Below are 20,142 nucleotides of genomic sequence, written 5' to 3'. Positions count from 1 at the left end.
CTTCTGACCAGCAAGAGAAAAGCTAGCTGTTGAGCAGCATATGTTGCCACTCCATGTGCTGTATTAGCTACTTGTTTTTAGCCTTCAGTAGGCTGCCACTACTGCAGCACTAAAGGAATGTGCCCTATTGTTAAAAATCCTGACTGCTTTACACCAATGATTTGCCACTGCAAAGTTGCATGCACCAACAACACTTTGTCGTTGATGTTTGGATGCAAGGTAGGATGTGGTTAATATATTTAAATGCATGCTGTAACTTCTTTGAATATCTGTGCTATTTAATTTCATGTCTGACTAAATATTTCAGTGCAAATTGTGATACGTTGGCTATAAATTAGGGCTTACGGCTGATACATTTTAAATGTTAGAAAAAAATCAGTAGAAGTAAAGATTTCTTATTTCCCAGGATTGTACAAGTATAGATTTACATAGGAGAAACGAATGGATTATGAAGCATTTGTTTTAGACTTGATTGCATACTTAGCTAACAGTGCTAAGATTACTAAACCACCACGCTGCCATTTGCCTGGCTTTATTGATTTTGATGTGTATACCGTTATTACAGAAACACAAAGCAGCAAGAATGGATATATTTTTTCTATTTCTATTGCTGACATGGCTTTTAACTGTAATAGCAATACTAAACTATGCAGCCCTGCACTTCTCTGTAGGAAATAAATAAAGTAAGCTCCTGAACCCGTTTCTAAGTGTACAGGTATATATTTAAATAAGTGTTTTCTTTTAGGAACTGGACAATCATTTAATTTCTCTTTTAAATTTAAATCAAAAGGTGGCGCAGTTAGCCAGAGGAGTTTCGTTTTTGGCTGTGTAATATCATCCCACCCCAAATTTTTTTCCAAACGTGTTGGGCTGGGCTGTATTTCTCCCCATATAAATTCTGATTTGACATTAGGGTATAGCCAATGTTGTTTGTTATTTTACTGAAATAATTCTAAAGTGATGGCATGTTTTAAAAAGTTGTTATATTTGGGTAAACAAGTTTGCTTCTTGGATCGCTGGGTCAATCACGATGATTTTACAAGGGGGTTAAAGAATCTTGTCCCATTCCTTTTCCTTGCTATCCTTAAACTATATAATATTAAAATTTTTCCCATATGTTCAAAATAGGGTAAGAAAAAATGAACATTTACATTAAAAAATGATAGTGGTAGTAATTATTTTTAAATTATCCATGTAAGTTTTCTTAATCCTCAAAAATGCTACAAAAATAAAGGTTTAGTTGAATAGTCCACAAACTAGGGAACACAGTATAGTTTTTTGAGTTCCTATGTGACAGACCAGCCTGAATAAAATGAAGTAACTTTATGAAAAGGGTTATAGATGACCCAATGCTCCCTAAACGTAATTCAGCTAGAGGTTAATGACGGATCATCTACTGCTTCCTATAATACACTTAAACACAAACTAGGTTACAGTCAGACATTTACAATTGTCTGCTTTCTCCTTTTCCCCAAACTATAGCCTGCCTACGTCTCTGGTTACCTGAGACTTTCCTGAACTAAAGTTTCTTGTTTCTTCACTTCCATTTTAAATAGGCAAAATTACAGTCTTTTAGTGAAAGGGTTATAATTTAATTGCTGTGTCATGATGCCACTAGCGGTATAAATAGCATTGAGAGTTTAATCATTTAAAAGCCTTTTTAATTTTGCAGCATTTTCATAAGAACAATTCATATTTCTTTTTAATTTTTACTTAAAAACTTAACCCCCCATGTTTTGAAGTGTTAAATTCTAATTAATAACGGTGAATTGTTAGTCAGGGGAAATTAAATGCAAGCTACCCTTCTACAAAGGTAGGCCAGTGGCCTGGGGACTGGTATCCAATTTGTATTCCTGCCTGTAAGCATGATTTTCAAGGGATGTTCTTTGATGCACTTAAGCTCTTTCATGATTTTCAGATCCCGTTAGAAAGAAGCAGGAGAATAAAAATAATAAATTTCAAACTTCTTTTCCACCTCTTTCTTTGTAGCTTCAGGCTCATTAAGTTAGTCATAGCTAATATTTTATCTTCTTGTAGTGGTGTATGAACTGCTTCTCAAAGGAAAGGAGATGGTGCTGGATAGTGATCATTTTCAGAACGATGCGAAGGAGCGTGAGTGAGCTGAGTTATCCTGGGATAGCTCAACACGTCAGATTAGTACACTTTGATAGGACCTGCAAGCACACATGAAATATTCTGTATACATACTAGTGTGTCATCTGCCACGCTTCAAGCTTCCCTGTCTTATCCCCTTTTGCTCTGCATCCCCTATTTAAATATATAACTCTTTGCTTTGGTCTCATAGGATTATATTTCTCAATTTATGGATATAGATCCATTACTCACAAGCAGACAAGTTTGGAAAGAAGGAAGGATGTTTCTTTTAAGAAATATTTTAGTTACATGGTATGAAATCATGGATCTAAGCATGCTCATAATATTGTGACTTTTACAGTCACGTGGTTCTTGAACTTGGGAAGCAGTTTATATAGCAATGACACTTTGTATTCTGTGTGGCAGAGGAGAAAATTGGTCTTCAGAATAGAAAGTCAGCTTTAAAATATAGGTAGTGGAACAGACAACAAAGGAATTCAGAGTTCAAACAAATATCTTCAAGTCATAAAATAACCAGGTCAGGTTATTAACTAGATCATTTCTAAAGGACAGTGCAAGTTACAGGAATGAAATATTGTTCACAGTCTTGATTTACAGTTTTTAATTTTAATTTTGTGCCAAATACAATATTCTTTTCCTATGGGCACAGAAGTGAGTGAGAGAACTGCACTACATCAAAACCATCACCCCCATTTTTATCTGTCCCCAATGCAATAATTTTCCAGTCTGCTTGCTCCTAACAGGTGGTGCCAGGGAGTTAATTTGGGGGCGCAGGAAGAGGGTGTGCAACTCTTACTACACCATATGTTGCAAAGCAGGCAGTGGAGGAGTCCTAACTGCGCCTGCGGGAAGCTTTCCTTTTCAGCTTGATTTCCTGGACTTTGACCATTGACCCTGTCCTGGGCCTTTACTTTCAATGGTCCTAGTTTCATGACCCTTGACCTTCAAATTGCAAAGAATTCAGAGCACTTTAATCTTAAAGTCAGGGTAATTTCTATCTGAAGTGTCACTGTTGCACCCCATGATAACTTTAAGCACTTCTCATCTTTCTGGTAGGGAAGTACCAAGGTTTCCTTCACAGCAGTACAGAGCTGAAGCAGAGGAAGGATGAGCAGGTTCTAAAACACAGCCCTTATGTGCCAGCAGGTGTATTGCAAATTTTTTTTGTTTATGATCTTGCAGAGCTGGGGCGTGAAACTATAGCCTCCAAGTCCTAGAGTTGTTCCACAGAGACTAGGCTGCTTTGTGTCTTTGCATTAAAGCAAGGCTTGTGTGTAAGAGAGACCTCCACTCACAGGTCTTCATTGAGAGGAGTGCTGAGGCATGTATCAGACTCGCTGAGGATGATGAGACGTAAATGCACACTTAAATGTCTGTACATGCTTACTCACTTTGCTGAATCGGGCCCTGTAATAGTTCATTCAGTATTGCAGAAGAGTTATCTCCTGACTCTTAATATCCTGTTCATTTTGCTCTTATTAGGAGTGCCAGGAAGGTATTTCAGATTGACTAAGATGTTTCTTAAATTATGTTTCGGTCACAACTCTGACACTCACATGGAAGTGTTTTTTTTTCTATCTTATCTCTTTTACCTCTCTATATTGGAAATAGTTATTGAAGAGATTCCTTTGAAAGATGTGTGTCCTCACTGTTTGTTGACCTTGACCAGGTATTTTGATAAATCTTATTTTCCTTCTGTTTAGGTTTATTTTTCCATTTGTCCTAGCATAATTGAAAAGTTTTTTTTGTAAAAAGGGACAAAATATACCTCCCTCTCTTCCCTGCCTTTCCTCCTACATTTATCCTTCCTTTCTTCCCTCCTACATTTATCACAACCAGTTCTCTGGCACAATAGCTGCTTTTGGTATTTTTCTTCCTACTCTTTCTCTGTTTTAGCTGAAATAACCAAATAATGATCTATTCCACTATCCAAGGTGAGGGTGGAAGTCAAACCACTTGTTTCTTCATCTGCCAGAACTTCCATGTTTTGCAAAGCTGTTGCAAAACTCCAGGTTTCATTTAAACAAATAGTAGGGGGTATTACTGAATGTCTGGACTTTTGTATTTATTTAGCTTACTATTTTTTATCGTGATCAATAGCTTGTTTTGTGATCAACTAGCTTTCTCGTACTAGCTTTCTGTACCAGCATTATTAGTCTCTTGAACAAACTCTGATCTGTTACTTTGTCCTTAATAGAGAATAGTCTCTACTTTGTCATAGTCTAGACGTGGTTATCGAAAGAAACAGTCATTTGAGATTACAGGAAAATACTTCTCTGTCTAGGAATGATAGGCAGTAGACCATGCTCAAAGCTTCACATGCTTTAGGCACTTGATGCATCTCTGTGAGCTCAAGTGGGTTTTTACATTTTGTGGGACACTCTGAGGTGGTTTCTGGATGCATCTAGAGTAACATTTTCATTTTAATTATAGATAAGCTTTTGAAGTGATTCTCCCAGTCCTGCATATGTATCTTGCTTTGTTTTGCATTACAGAGGAAGCTTGGAGTGTACAAATGGGATTGCTTTTTGATGAAACTCAGTTTATAAAACCAGATTAGAACGATTTCAAAATAAAACACACGAAGAAAGGTGTAATATGACTGCTGAATCCTTCTCACCAGCTTTTCATTCTGTGGATCCATGCCTGTTGCTTTTGCTTGCTGATGTGGACGTAACAATTAATTCTACTCTTATTTCTGGACATATCTCAGTTCAGATTTTGGGGGGCATGTAAATGCCCCCCAAATGGATGCATGTAAAAATACAATGCATTTATAGTCATACTGACTGCTGTGATCCATCTATAGAGACTGATGTATTGTATAGGGTTCCCGTACCCTCTGAAAGAGTTTACTGCCTATTCATAGACAATCAGCAGAGTAAGTCAGCTGGAACAGTGCTGCCACTTGCTATGCATAATATTTGACAGGGGCACTGAGAAACCTACTTCCACACGCTATTCTTATTAGGCCACAGCAGTGTTAAACTAAAAATGCTCAGCAATAGAAGGAGTTGCAGAAGAGATGCAGAATTGCCATTGGCAAGAGGCTCTGAGTAAGATCAGTTGTGTCACAGAGGATTTGTGCATTAGTGTGCAGAGCTCAAGGCAGGGAGAGTGTTATTCTCTGAAATAGCATCTATGCAAGCTAGACATGGGGTGTAAGCCGAAGGATTTCATCTGGTTGTATTTTATTTTATTTTCGTATTAGGAATTGCTTAACACCCTCCAAGTTAATGTTTTAGGAATGCTTTTAGGAATTTTCTTAATGTTTTACCTTAGGAACAAGTATACCTCCCCCTGTACATTGAACTGTACATTGAATTGAAAGGTCAACAGACTGAAATTTTCTGAGTCCAAAGTAGCAAATTATTTGGCCCTGCCAGGAAGTCCTCCCAGTGTTAAGTTCATAAAGTGGATCCTCCTCTTCAATACTCTTCCCAGCCACTGAGGAGCATCTCACTGCTGAAGTACTCTGGTATCAGAGGTGAGTAGACCATGACTTCGTACATGCTCCCGAGTTTGTCTTGAACTCGGTGGATGCTGCAGAAGTGAATATTATGGAAGACACAAGGATGGCAGAGGCCTAAGGAGAGGCAGGAGGTGACACCACGAAGATCCAGTTGGGGGAAATGAAGAAGAGGCGCAAGGACAGGTGGGGAAGAGAGATCAGCTCAGGGTCAGGAGGATAAAGCAGTGGGCTAAGATTAAGGCAAGGGTTCTGAGGGCACAAACAGAAGGGAAAGCAACACCAGTGAGGTCTGGCTAGATTGAAAATTGGAAGGAAAAAAAAAAAAGTTTGATTACGAATCCTCTGAAATGAAAGGCCCATCTCCTCAATCAAGTAGGAGTTAACTCACAGGAAGGCAAACAAGAGATACTGTTTCATCAGTTGCTAGCTGTCACTTGTTGGCACTGGCCAAGGTCTGGGCAGGCAATGCCCAGGCATTTTCTAAAAGCATCAGGATCAGATGTTATAAATAATTCTGCTTGTGTGAAAATATCGTATCTCATCTTTTGCCACTGTCCTGCCCACGAGCTCCCTGTACATCGTGAAGGAGATGGGTGGCTGATAGGAGATTCCCTGAGAATGACTATGACTACTCTGTAACAAATGTGAGGGTAGTAGAAATTAAGATGTCAACACTAAAAGTGCTGTTTTTAAATATTTGTTTTTTGAAAAGTTTATAAACTGAAAGAATCTCCTGTTGCAAGTGGGATTTTCAGTCCCTATACCATTTAAATCACTGGCATTTTTTCCATATTTTACCAGAATATCTGCTTCAAGCAGCTGTCAGGGGCTGGACACTGGACTGGATGGCCCACAGTGCTTGCTGTGCATGCTCACATCATGCATGTGTGCATGCATCACATAGCATGTGTGCATGTATCACAACAGAAATATTTGCTGATAGCACAGCAATGGAGTCTGACTTTCATCAGTCCTAGTTACTTAAAAATTCACCTGAAGCTAACAGGCAGTATGAATACCCTCTGTATTGTGCCTTTGAACATGTAGCCATGCTGGGAATTTGATTTCTTTTTTAAGCTCCTAATAGAGCAGAGTTGATTGTCATGATTGCACAAGCACCGGATTATAAATACGACAATAAAGTATACCTATGGAAAAAGTAGGGCAGGAGGCACGTAGCTAAAGGTTACTGAACATTTGGAAGGGGAAGTTCAGAATGTGCTCAGACACTCAATTTTTAAATATGTTTTTGCTTTAAATTGTACTTCAGTTACATAAAATGAGATCTTCAAATAGAAATATGTAAATACTGGAATAACTTGATGCACAGTTACGTTAATTGTTTAATTTTGCAAACTAACTATTGACTGACAGAAGGCTAAAAGAAGGCTAAATGTAGACATTTGTCTTATCCATAAAAGATATCTTAGAAGAGAATGGTGATAAAGTGTTGTGTAAATGTATTTAAGTGATAACAGCAATAAAACTGAAAACTGTCACTGAACAGTGTTCTCCTGATATCTGAAAAGTAGCTTTTATGTTTCCAATGTAGCTGTCAGAAATATTTCCACTATTACAATACAGGAATTTATCATTTTCATTTTTCTGATTATATTCCCTTCATCTTTAAGCATTTGATGTAATATCAGTAATCATTAGGGACAGGATATTTAAAGAGAGTCACCCGGGTGTTGCATTGTATGCAATGGAAACCTGAACGGGAAGGAAAATTCCTGATGAGGATTCTTGTGACTCCCTGTACAAGTTTATGATTTATAATTCCAGGAGAGATTGCATAGAATGATCTCATGAAGTATTAGGGCATTTGGGGCTATTCTTTTGAGTTGCTTGGCTATTTGCAGAGTATCGTTAGGAATCCTGAGTGGAAAAATGGCACTCCTCAACCCACTTTAATGAGGAATCACACCCCTTAGACTGCAGCTACTCAACTGAGTTCCACCAAGCCGTATGTGGCCAGAAAGCAGACTTTCTAGTTTTGGGAAAATGTCGAACTTTTAAACTGAAACTTTTGTTTTTCAATTTTCCATCAAACTGATATTTTGGAAACCTGGATTCTGAGAATTCTGACACATCATTTTAGGGAGATTTCCTTTAGGAGATGCTCACAGCTGTTGAGTGTAATTAAGATGGAATGTGCCAAATATGAATTTTCAGAAAGTTGTAAGCTGGTGTCAGCACTGAAGTCCATGTGATGAATCACCTGGAGGCTCCGTAGCTGTGGTAAGTGTGGTACACAGCCTGAGTCAATAATTAGCAGCCTGCAGAAGACAATGTAGACACATATAAAGTCACTTGCTTTGCGAGACAGGAGCTCATCCCCTATGGAAACAGACCTGTAACTACAGACCCTGGACCAGCTGCCAGATTTGGGGGATGCTAACTAAAAAATAAAACAGTTAGTTTCATTGCTTGGTTGTGTTTTGGGATGCTGCCATGCTGACAGTTCTCAGGCATGGTTCAGCAAAGGGACCCTTTTCAAGAGAACATGGATGAGACTGCAGCAGGGTAGGTTACTGATACTCTGTACCTTCAAACACCCCCTACCCTTGCCCCTTTCCTTTACATGATATTTGAAAACCTGCGACGCATCTCCTTGGTTTCATTTAACGATGCCACTTTAGTAGCAACAAGAACACAAGCCTCTCTGAACCACTGGGCCAGGAACTAAGGAGCATGCTGAGAAATGGATGTATTTAGTGGACTAGATGTGGTATAAGGGTCATGATTCCACAATGGGGAGCTTGGAAAATCTGACAAAGAGGACAGAGGCCATAATAGCTGTGGCAGGCTTGGTTCTTCTGGACCTACCACGAGCACACTGGTGACGCTGTGCATCACCAGTGACAGGAAGCAGCTAGTCAAAGCCCAGATCTATAAGATCTAAGAAGTTTGAATTCAGTGAATTAGAAAGATGCATACCTAGAAGCATTTAAATAAGGCACTATTGTCTGTCACACTTTAAACCTGGTATATAACTTATAACAACCACCTGTTAAAATAAGTTGCAAGTTTACTGTTAGTCCTGGCACTTACACAGATTCTGTGAGGTGTCGTCAGCTGGCAGTGGGATACCTTGAAATTCTTACGGAGGGATATCCCTGTCTGTATTAAATGTAGTTCCATCACAGAAAAAGCACCTTCAATAAAACATTGAGAAAACAGTCGCTGCCAGAAAGAGGTCTGTGGCCTTGATTTAGGACAGGGAACTTGGAACTCCTTATTTCTATTTCCGACTCTCATGTAGAATTCCTGCTGTGGCTTGGGGCAAATTGTGTCTCCTTCTAGAAAATCGAGTTGGTATTTGTGAGTCAGTAATTATTGCATGTATGCAGCACTGAAATGAAATGGAACAGTGTTAGTACAATGCACCATTGGTTTTAAGGACCAACCTAAAGCTGTGGTGGGGTTAAACCAGGCAAGGTTGTTTAGCATAATATAAGTGAAAAATCAAAGCATTTCCTCCTCCCTGTTTGCTGTTCAGTCCCATCCCCACGGTATTTATTTTATAAGGTTGTTCCTCCAGGTCTGAGCTTTCACTTCACAATTTTTGCCTATAGTAAACTGTCATGGTTGAAATGCAAGCCCCTGGAAAACAGGGTTTGGAATGAAAGTGCTGACAAGCTCTGATCTCCACCCATCCAAGTGATCCTACAATCATTTAATTTATTATGTAAAGTTGTTGTAGGGAAGAAGCACATTCTGGAGCTCTGGTTCTTTGAGTTTGCATTTTGTGAAGCTTGTTTAAAAGTAATAATAGGATGGTATGTGAGGCAGAAAGGAGGCAAAGAGATGGGTATAGACCTGTTGCAAAGAGGCAAACAGTAACTGCATTGTACACATTTTGTGACTGTTGAGGAACTGTTGGTTAGGCTGATAGTTTGGAGAGGCATTCAGCCCAGTTCAGAGGGCCATATGACTCTCTTAAACTGTTCGTTAAATCCCACATCCTGAAAGTTACAGTAAATCCAGCAAAACACTATAGAGTCCCATCAAACCCAGAACAAAGCAGTCAGCAGAAGTTTGAGTGAAGGTTTTTTTTTTCAGTGCTGTTAAGAGCAGTGTTTTGCACAGTACCTATAAAGTAAATAAAATTAATTCATTTTCTACTAATTGAATTCACTTGTCTGTGTTGCTGTTTGCATTTGGATTTCTGGTCATCGGCTTAAGTAAGATTATAAATTAGCTGGGTGGGAAAAAAACACTTGGCAGCATAGGAGAGCATAGTACACTGGCAAAGTTAACTGATGACTAATATTCCATACACGGTAGTTTGGGATATAAAATAACCAGGACAGTATGTTTTCATAAGACAGAGTTTGGTGATACATTTTGAAATACGTATTCCCTCCCAGAACAATTAAGAAAGCTCAGGGGAGGAGGGGGAGAGCAGAGAAGGGAGAAAATATGACCTAGAAAATACGCTTGAGTATCTAATTTTGTGTGTCTATACGCATTACAGACGTGCCTGTTGCACCTTCTCCCTTAAAGCCCTGGTGTTTTGGACTCTTTAATATGTGCACCAACCCCCACCTGAATTTCAAGCACACAGCTCTTTAATTTCACAGCATTAAGGGCATGTCTTACCACTGTCTTGAAGTTTGTAGCCTTTAAAGATGTTGAAAGCTAGCTGAGACTGGGGGAAGTGAGACTTTGTGAGACAAATCTTTAGGTGATTGCAAGATCTGGTTATGAAGAAAGAGCTTTTGTATTAAGTGTCATAGGGCCCCTGAGCTTCACACTTGCTTCTTCAGGTCAGGTACAACTGTTGGCACAGAGCAGTGCTGTCTCCATCACAGAGCTGGGAGTTGAACCTCAGGCTGTTGAACCTCATTCTGGAGCTGGCTTCCTAAAACAGAGTGTTAATTTGCTCTCTGCAATTGCCTAATGTGTAGAGATCTGATGCATAAATCTCTTATTGCTGCTGGAGTGTGGCACCTTTTCACACAGCATTAACAACTGCTACTTTCCAGTGTGATTGGAATAAAAACCTTCAGTGTGCAATGGAGCTGTTCTCAAACTAATCCATTCTCTGTGTGCAAGCACCAGATATTTCCTGGCTATTCGTATTTAGCAGGAGGGACAGCACAGGGCTCCAAGGGTTAATAAAGTTTCTGTTAGTAAATAAGAATTAGTTGTTCCATAGTCTGATGATATTTCTTCTACTTTCTTCAGTTTATTCATAAAAGAGAGAAGCTCAGATAGGATAGGGTCAGCTCGTATTATGAGAATGTGTACGAAGTAATCACAGAATCATAAAAATGTGGATTGGAAAGGACCTCTATAAGTCACCTCATCGAAATTTCACTGAAAGTGGAAGAAATGTGGAGTGATTTAACATGCAGCCATATACCTCACTTTGCAGAAGAAATGGTATGCTTTTTAGCAGTTCTAGGTGAGATATTTCTTCAGCTAAAACAGAAGGAATTTTGGGAAGCGTGATCCAGGGTTTAAAACAAGGGAAAAGAGGTTAAATGTTCTGAGTTTTACTCTCTCTTCTTCTATTGATTCCACAGAAGATGTGCAGAGAGTCAATGTAACCCCTTTTGATAAAATTGGGAGTGTTGCCAGGGGCTAAGATTGAAGGGGCTGCTGTTACAGGGGTGAGGATTTCACCTTTTATGGGTTAGTTGATCTATTTGTAAAACAGAAAGAAAAGCTCGAGCAGAGTTTGTGAGCCTTTAAGGTCAATGTTGCCAAAAGAATTTGGGTACCAGCTCCCATTGCTTTTGATGAAAATTAATTATCTTCTAAGGATCTGTCCATGCAGTACTTCTCTTCCCCCAGTGCTTCCTTTGTTCATCCCTACATCTTATTTCACTACTTTGTGTTACTTCTCAAATATGTACATGTGCTTTCTGTGCTGTTACTGGATCTCAATTAAAATTCACTGTTAGACTCCAGGTCAGTGGATGTGGTTGGGAAAGAGAATGAAGTTTACAGAGAATTTCTGGAGTAAATGGTGGACAGGAATGGAAAAATGTGTGCATACCTTCTCACATACATGTACATACATATATAACAGGGCACTAAGCTCTGCACTTTACACTTACCTGCTACATTAGAAATACTCCCACTCTTATATTCTCAAAATTTGGTGACTGTAGGCCTTGGATGAGGTAGTGGGTGGGAGAAGAAGAAAGTCTGTTTAAGGCTGTAAAGCTGCATTTGAAAGTGTAAAAAAGTTTGTGATACAGAGGTCTCTTTGCCTTATATAGAACATGCAAGTTGACAAGTCCTTGAGGTTTCTTATGCAAGAGTGAGAAGTCAAACAGGACTTTGAATGGTGCAGTAAAGAGCAACACAATTTTTTGTCAAAAACTCTAATGAGTAACACCCTGCCAATTTATATAAATATCTCTTTCTTTATAAGATGGGCCCCTCACTACAAGAAGGACATCAAAGCCCTGGAGCGTGTCCAGAGAAGGGCTACGAAGCTGTTGAGGGGCCTGAAACACAAGTCCTATGAGGAGTGGTTGGTGGAACTGGGGGTGTTTAGTCTGGAGAAGAGGAGGCTGAGGGGCGACCTTATTGCTCTCTACAACTTCCTGAAAGGAAGGTATGGGCAGCTGGGGGTCAGCCTCTTCTCATGGATAACTAGCTATAGGACTAGAGGGAATGGCCTCAAGTTGCACCAGGGGAGGTTCAGGTTGGAAATTAGGAGACATTTCCTCTCAGAAAGGGCAGTCAGGCATTGGAACGGGTTGCGCAGGGAGGTGGTGGGGTCACCGTCCCTGGGGATGTTTAAGGAAAGGTTGGATGTGGTGCTTAGGGACATGGTTTAGTGGGTGACATTGGTGGTAGGGTGATGGCAGGACCAGATGATTTTGGAGGTCTTTCCCTACCTTAATGATTCTATGATTCTGTGAAGAATTTCCTTCAACTCCTCCTTCTCCTATGAAGATTTTCTTTAACTCCTTGAACTAAGAGCTAGTAAAATTAAAATAGTCCAAGAAAGGAAAAAGGTGCAGATTTCACTTTGAATTTCCTACATAATTTATTCACCTGGTTAGATTATGAGAAACATATTGTAGTGAAACACCTTCACATTAGGGGTTCTAAATTTGGGTAAACCACATAAATGGCTAATGTAAAGATCAAGACATTTTGTGAGATGCCTATCCTTTGGTGTATTTTAGCTTTAAGATTTAGGGTCAGGGCTTTTTATTGAGGTGTTTGTGTAAAAATTTAGTCAGACTTCAGTCAGAGTTGGCACCTAAAGAACCATGGCTTTTCACACCAAGATGGCTACTTGGTGTGAAAATATTGCTGCTATTTAAAAGTGTGCAAGACCTCAGATCACCTTCTCTTGCTTTTCCTATCATGCTTAGATTAGTTAGGAAAACAAACAAACAAACAAAAACCAAAAAAAAAACCAGAAATCATCCAAGAATTATAGTTTGTGGACCACTAAATATGGTCCATCAATTTCTCTTGGACTTCAGTTGGATTTAGGGCCAACAAATTTTGGCACAAAATTTACCAAGGAGGACTAAAGTAGACATGAATTAGATAGCTTTTTTGAGTTTCATATAAAACACTCAGAAGTGATAAATTAGAGTAAATAGAACATTTGTTTGGTATTCTTTTGCTATTATATAGTTATTTTCTACATGTGAATAAAAGTCTTGATAATTTTCGTTCACCAGCTTCAAGACAAAATTCATTTTCTTGGCATGATGAATATGGAATTGTTTTTGGTTTTCATCCAAAAAGATTAGTGTGTCTAATGCAGCTGTAGCAAAACAAAAGAGAAGGTGCTGAAAACCAGAAAGAACTGAATAGTTTTTGAACTTGTTACTCCGTAAGTTACATTTTGTGTGTAAAGCTTTGAAAATGAAGTGAATTTGTCCACTTCATAGTAATGTTCTTGAGCCTACAGTGTGTAAGTATAACAATTCTGTGTATGATGCATACCAATATAATGATGTTTAAGGTTATAGCAACATTCCTGAAAGAGTAAGACCTTGTTGGCATCTACCATACTTACCGGTTAGCAGGTGAGATCCCAAAAGAAAAGAAAAGCACTTTATTGAGGAGTGCAGACTGCAAGCAGACATAACAACTTGTTGGTATTCCCAGCTCCCAGATGTACCGTTGTGTTCAGCTGCTGTCCACAGAGATCAGTTTCAGGTACAATCCCATGACAGAAAGCACATTTTAGAACAAATGCACCTTGAAAAAATGACAAGTGAAAAAAGCCCTGAATTCTTAAAGGAGTTCTGTAACTTCTGCCTTTTTTGTTTGTTTGTTTTGTCTGAATATTTTCCTTCTATTTTTTTTTTTTTTTTATTAAGAGATTTGACTGTATTCACCAGCACAGGTTGCCCAGAGTGGTTGTGGAGTCTCCGTTCTTGGAGACCTTCAGAAACCACCTGGACATGGTCCTGGGCAGCCTGCTCTGGGTGTCCTTGCTTGAGCAGGGGCTGGACCAGATGAACCCAGAGGTGCCTTCCAACCTCAGCAATATTGTAGTTCTGTAAGAACTTCCAGTCACAAGCCTTGGAGCAAAATTACTAGAGTGGATTGATAAGTGCATTGGGAATGCCTCTGGAAAAGGGCTGTGTCTCTCTTGCTTATGTACATGGTGTGGGTACAAGTAAGGGAATACAAGAAAAGTTGACCTATTGGTCTAGGGGACTGTTTCTTGCTTCTTCTTTTCTCTCATGCAGGTAAGCCTTGAAGAGGGAGCTCTGTTTAGGCCACCCAGCTCTTTTCAATCCACAATACTTGATCTGTTAAGACTTTTAGAATGCAGCCAAAAAGTAGCTTTTTTCCCCTCATTTATCAAGAGAGGCTTTGACTCACCTAGAACGAAGGTATCTGTACTGTTCTCAAACTTCTCACAAAGCTTCACATTGTAGAGTGAAGATAGGGAGGTCTTCGGTGGGCACTGTATGGAGGGAGAAATAAGAAATTAGGGAGACATTTGTAGTTTGAATTAAACTTCTGTTGATTTGAGTAGAAATTTTGGTTGGATCTGGAGATTCCAAAGTTTGGTACAAATTTCTTAATAAGAAGCCTCAGGTCTGGGTTCTTCTCCTGAAATTTCTTCAATAGGATATTTTTTCTTTTATTTGAAAAGACACGAATGGGTTGGTTAATGGTGATGAAATAAGAAAATACTAGGTGAAGCTTTTGTACATGTGATTTCCCTCTCCTCACCCCCCTCCCCCAGCCCCAGATTGAAGAACTGTACTTTCCTTTTATCTTAAGAAAAAGGAAACAAAATAAAATTGACAACAGCCTTCACCTGTGTTCTGTTGCTTCACTTTCTAGAGATGCAGTGTATCCTTTTCAAACCTAATGGTTCCTCTTCTCTAGAAATCTTTGCAATATAATTGAAAATCCAAGAAGTCAGTGACATTTTTCTATCCACATCCTGTGATGGAGTATTAACGTACTATCCTGCACATCCACTTGACTTTTCAAGGACTTCAACTGGATACTCAAAAGCTGTATAGCCATTGATTGTCATTTGACTTATTGTGAGTAAAATCATATTTGTTTTATTGTATATTCAAACAGACAGAGCTAAGCAGTGATGTGTGGCTGTTTACTCTTTTCTGTATGAAATGTTAACCCTTGCCTCAAGGAGGGATTAAAGCTCTGTTTTCTTCTATTTCTGGCCCCACCACAGACTTTTGCGGCTTCAGTGTACGACCTGTTACTATATATACACGCAAACTATTGTATTATTTAATGCTACTATCTAGTCCTATTTTCAGCACCATGATTGATGCTTACTGACGATTCAGTTTTATGCTGATTTCACCAAAAGCAGTAGCAGTGTTGTTAAGCAGGCAATCTACTGCAAAAATATTTTTACAGTCCAGTCAGTGACAGAGGTAGGAACAAAGCAAACACAGGGCTAAACTCAGAGTTCCAAACAGCACCTTTTTTTCCCCCTCAAGTTTCTAGCTTCAGCATTCCCAACAGTTAAAAAAAAAATAAAAAAAAAATAATATCACTTTAAGAGAAAAATGTTAATATACAAGATCCAATTACCTCTGTCTAAGCTGATACGCCTACAGCACCTTTTACATAACCCAAACACTTGAGTTCCAATTATACAATTATATTTTAACATGTATTAAGTGTGATTCCTTTAGGGAGGAGACTCATTGAATATTTTAACTGAACTCCTTCCTCAGCACAGACCTATATGGTAGGGTCTCATTTCACTACAGTGCCAAAGACTTGGTTTTCTTCTCAGTTCCTTTCCCCTTGAGTACACCAGCTGGCTCTTCAGAAAGCACATTTTCTGTGTCTGCAGTACTGGCAGACATACCTTTATATGTATCACAAACGCAGGGTATAAAGTTAATTTTCTTGGGGTCAGTAACTGCACTGTTACTGCAGTTAGATCAATAATGCTTGCACAGTGCTAGGATCCTTCTTTGGGTACAATCTGTGGCAAGGTCCAAGTCTCTAGACGAAGCAACATGCTCAAAAGTGGAGAAAAGGTTGTCTGCTTCTTTTGTTTTCTAGTATGCCTTGTTCTGGAGATTGATAGCACAAAAAACTGCGTTTTCCTTTAGAATCATAGAATCACATAAGTTGGAAAAGACTTCCAAGATTCACCTGAGAAAAGAGACCAACACCGTCCTCGCTGCAGCCTCCTTTCAGGCAGCTGCAGAGAGTGATGAGGTCTCCCCTCAGCATCCTCTTCTCTGGACTTTTCACTTTAGTGAAAAGGCAGATGATGACTCCAACGACCATTCTTCTTTTCTGGTGCCTTCATGCAACTTCTCTAAGACCCAAAAGACCTGGTCTGCAGGGAAAACTTGTTGAGAAAGGCTATTTGCTGCATACTTTCAACTGCTAACATCAATGAAGTTTGTAGGCCAGCACCTCTGAAAACCCAAAGCCTAAGTTTAGACTGAGAACCTAAATGTATTCCTACATTCACAGCTAGCTTGAGGAAGAAATAGTGAGTGGAGGACAACCCTGGCGAGCAAGGCTGGGCATTACTGGTGCTCCTCATGTGGATTAAAGGTGTGTGTGGCAATGGTTGCTGGTGAAGGGGAGGTATCAGGGCCCAGAAGCGTGCTGCTTCTTCCCATCCCTCAGCATCAGCCCATGTCAAAAACCAGCATAATCTAGGTTGCAACTGCACAGCTTGTGCTAAGTTCAGTGCTGCTGTAGAGGTTACCTTATCAGCAGCTGGACCACATGGTGTAGCGCTGACAGGGCTATTTCTATACTGGAGTCATTCCTGCACAGTGACTTCTGTGTAAAATATCCCCTGCTTAGAAAACCAAGTTTTGAAAATATTGAATAAAGTTATTGCATGGGGCAGTACTATTCACCCACCAGATAAACTGAGTTTCCGCTTAAAGAAAATGTGGACACAGTTAATTACAGGGTAAAACTAAGTTATTGAAACATTAGATATGTGTTATTCTACTTGCACAAAACCAAAAAATCTGGAGGTAAAGTTCCCATGGCAACCTTAGCTCTGTCTCCTGTGTGCAGTTGATGTGTGTGTATGTTTGTAAAAAATAGGGTCACTCATTATCATGGATGTGGTCAGAGTGATTTAGGATTTGCTGATAAGCAACCTCTTAATCAGACCAGAAATCTCATCTTTAAAAGTGGTTTATTTCTGATATTTCTCTAGCCAAGTGTTGCAATGTAGAGGGGATTATAAATTTCTGTCCATTCTGATAAGTACTCATTCTAAAGCAAAATACCTGAACAATCCATATCTTGTCATAAATCTGATCTATGACTTTTCAAATTTAGCTGCAGTTTGTGACAGACACCCTGTAGTCATGTATCCCATGAGCTAGTAAGATGAAATTGGCACCCATTTTTTTTTTCGGATGAGCTCAGTGGTATCAAACACTTGATTACACATCACACTTTGATGATACCACTTAATACTGCAGAGCTAATTTCACCCACAAAGTTTTTTGAAAGGGACTGAGCACCATTTGCCTACCTGTCAGGGATTATGGATGCTGCAGTCATCTGGTGATGTAGCTGAATTGCCTTAGTCCTCCCATATCACTCGAACCAATGACATTTCCAGTGCACATTCTCATGCAATGCTCCCTTAATCTCTTTATCTCCATCTCCCACCTCTCCCATATTCAGTTTTTCCAAAAGGTGCACATCAGCCATGAGAAAGTGTCTCTCAGGAATGCAGGTGTTAGCAGAGCAAGGGGACTGATGAGCAGGATTAGGGAGGTGTTTAGTGCTGGTGTAGGGAGAGACTGGCAGCTGTAAGAAATTTGAGCTACTTTGTGTAGGCAGAATGAATAAGGGGAAGTTATGTGAAAAAAGCACAGAGTATACTCTTGTGAAATGTGATGGTAAAGGCATTAAAGGGCACTGTTCATTTTATTGCTGTCATGAAATTCAGTGAATGGCATGTGCATGGTAGTGAGCTTTACAAGTACAATGCACAACTACTTGTGTGTGTGTGGTTGCTCTGTAATTCTCTGTTTTCAGTGACATAATTCTTCAGGGTAGTAGCTCAGAAAGAGGATTAATATTTTAGAGGATAAACTGTGGATGTATCATTTTTCTTATATAAATAAACACACATCCCTTCATCTTCTGAAGATGGGCAGATTCTTGCTGAGCTGTTGCATGAAATCAATACAGAAAACATTATATATAGAGATAAAATAGGTATACTCTATGTATAAATATATTCTCAGGAGACTCACAAAGTAATATGAAGATTTGCAGGCTTTCAATATCCCAATGATATCAACCTAAAGACAGAAGAAAGAAGAGTTCATTTTATTTAAGAGCTATGAGTATTTAAAGGAGATATAGGTATTAACTCACCAAGAATTCATCTAAAGAGAATTGAGAAATATTCAGAAAGAAACTTCATAAAAATTCTATTCTGTTGTCATTTGGGGGACTAAATGTTATAACAATTAAATTTGGCAAAGTCTTTAAAGAGTGTCTCTCCTTTAAATCTAGGAAGGTTGGACCTACTGATGTAAAACAATTATTTCTATTCTTTAAATACTTTTTTTTTTTTTCCTGTGAGTCATGAGGTCAAATTCTAATGCTTAGCATTCTGCTAAAATTAAACAGCACAAAGATTTCCTGCCAATATATTTCTGAATTTGTGTATTTTATTTATATAGATATAGCACAAATTCTAAAATGCATATTTATGCCCCTGAAGGCACTAAAAATAGAGCAGTTATATTCCCCAAATGTTTTTCATTGTAATTATATTTCTTTTGTGTGTAGTAACATTTGCTTTATTTTCTTATAAAGAAAGATTTGAAATTTAATGTTAAAACAGGTAGGATGCATTTTAAATGAGTCTCATGACAGAACTCTTTTCAATTAGTCCTCTCTGAGACAGCCAGTGAATGCCTCTGTGTTTGCATTAGTAAGACAGTCTCTGGGTCATGGGAGGTGACATCAGATTTCTCTATTTCCAGCTTGCTGAAACCAGACATAGTCTAAAGATGACCTATTGCAAGTGTTGTTGAACCAAGGGGTTGCTGAGCACAATTTGTAGAAAGAGTTAGAAGGAACAGAGAAAATACACAGAGAAGGAGACTGAAACACTTCAAAGCCAGCCTCACTGGGAATGAAATTCTCCAGGAAGGTGGAGGACAATGAAAAGAACACCACTCTAGTTTTGCAGGCAGTGAATACCAGCAAACATACTCTTGTTTGATACCTATGTTTGATAGGTTTTGTTGCCTCAGGCAAAGAGACCATAAAACTGAAGTAAAGAAGCTCAAGGAATGTTTAATACCCCATAAGCATGAAATATCAATAGTAGTTTTAATCAGAGATACAAAAGGTTGAGGAAACTGTGAGTGAAGAGCCATTTGGCATTGCTGGAGGGTTGAGTCTGTGATGAGAGATCATGTTGGAACATATGCATTGAGATGTAAGCATAGTCTGCTGTGCTTCCCAAGCTGATGATCCTTGGTGTGCGCCATGGACACACAATGAGTCTCTATTCTGTATTACACCCCGTGTTTGTTTTCTACCAGTCATCTAACTGGAATTCTTCCAAGAGCATGTCAAAACCCCTTAGCTGTCCTATAGCAGGAAATAATGGAGAAGGGATTCTCATCCCAACGCATGCAATTGGGAAGGTAAACAAAGCTAAGGAATCCCAGAAAGAAAGATGTAAGGATTTGACAAATAAAAGAAGACACCAAGTCCAGGCTCAGAGTAATAGATGAATATCTATTATCCTAATTGAGAATCCCAGTAGTGTAAGAGAAGAGAACTAAGTGTATGGCATCACAACTCCAACTGTAGCAAAAATGCATGTGGAGTTGCAAAAGTGTTAGTTAACAGAAGCCAATGCTCTGGGTGTCACAAAAGATAACGTGGGAAGAAGGATGGATTAAAACACTTTGCAAAAGCTGGCAAGAGCAAGCAGTGTGTTTTATTCACACAAATCCTCATAGGAACAATGAGCAGCAGTTTGTTAGGAGATAAATGCACTGTTGAACTGAAAGTAAATGGGACATTTATGAAGTTGGACATGGTGTACACTTCATTATATTATAAGAAACAGTTGTTTTTATTGT

General features: G+C 39.0%; 1 protein-coding gene across 4 annotated transcripts in view; it reads left to right on the top strand.

Moving 5' to 3' along the window:
- The window catches only part of DLG2 (discs large MAGUK scaffold protein 2), a 1,033,555-nt gene that overhangs the window by 377,668 nt on the left and 635,745 nt on the right, over positions 1-20,142 (top strand). The gene's annotated exons all lie outside the window — the stretch shown is intronic.

The sequence above is a fragment of the Cygnus atratus genome, chromosome 1 (genome assembly GCF_013377495.2).
Source record: "Cygnus atratus isolate AKBS03 ecotype Queensland, Australia chromosome 1, CAtr_DNAZoo_HiC_assembly, whole genome shotgun sequence".
Classification (NCBI taxonomy): domain Eukaryota; kingdom Metazoa; phylum Chordata; class Aves; order Anseriformes; family Anatidae; genus Cygnus; species Cygnus atratus.
The sequence above is the reverse complement of the archived record's forward strand: the minus strand, read 5'-3'. Positions and strand labels throughout refer to the sequence as shown.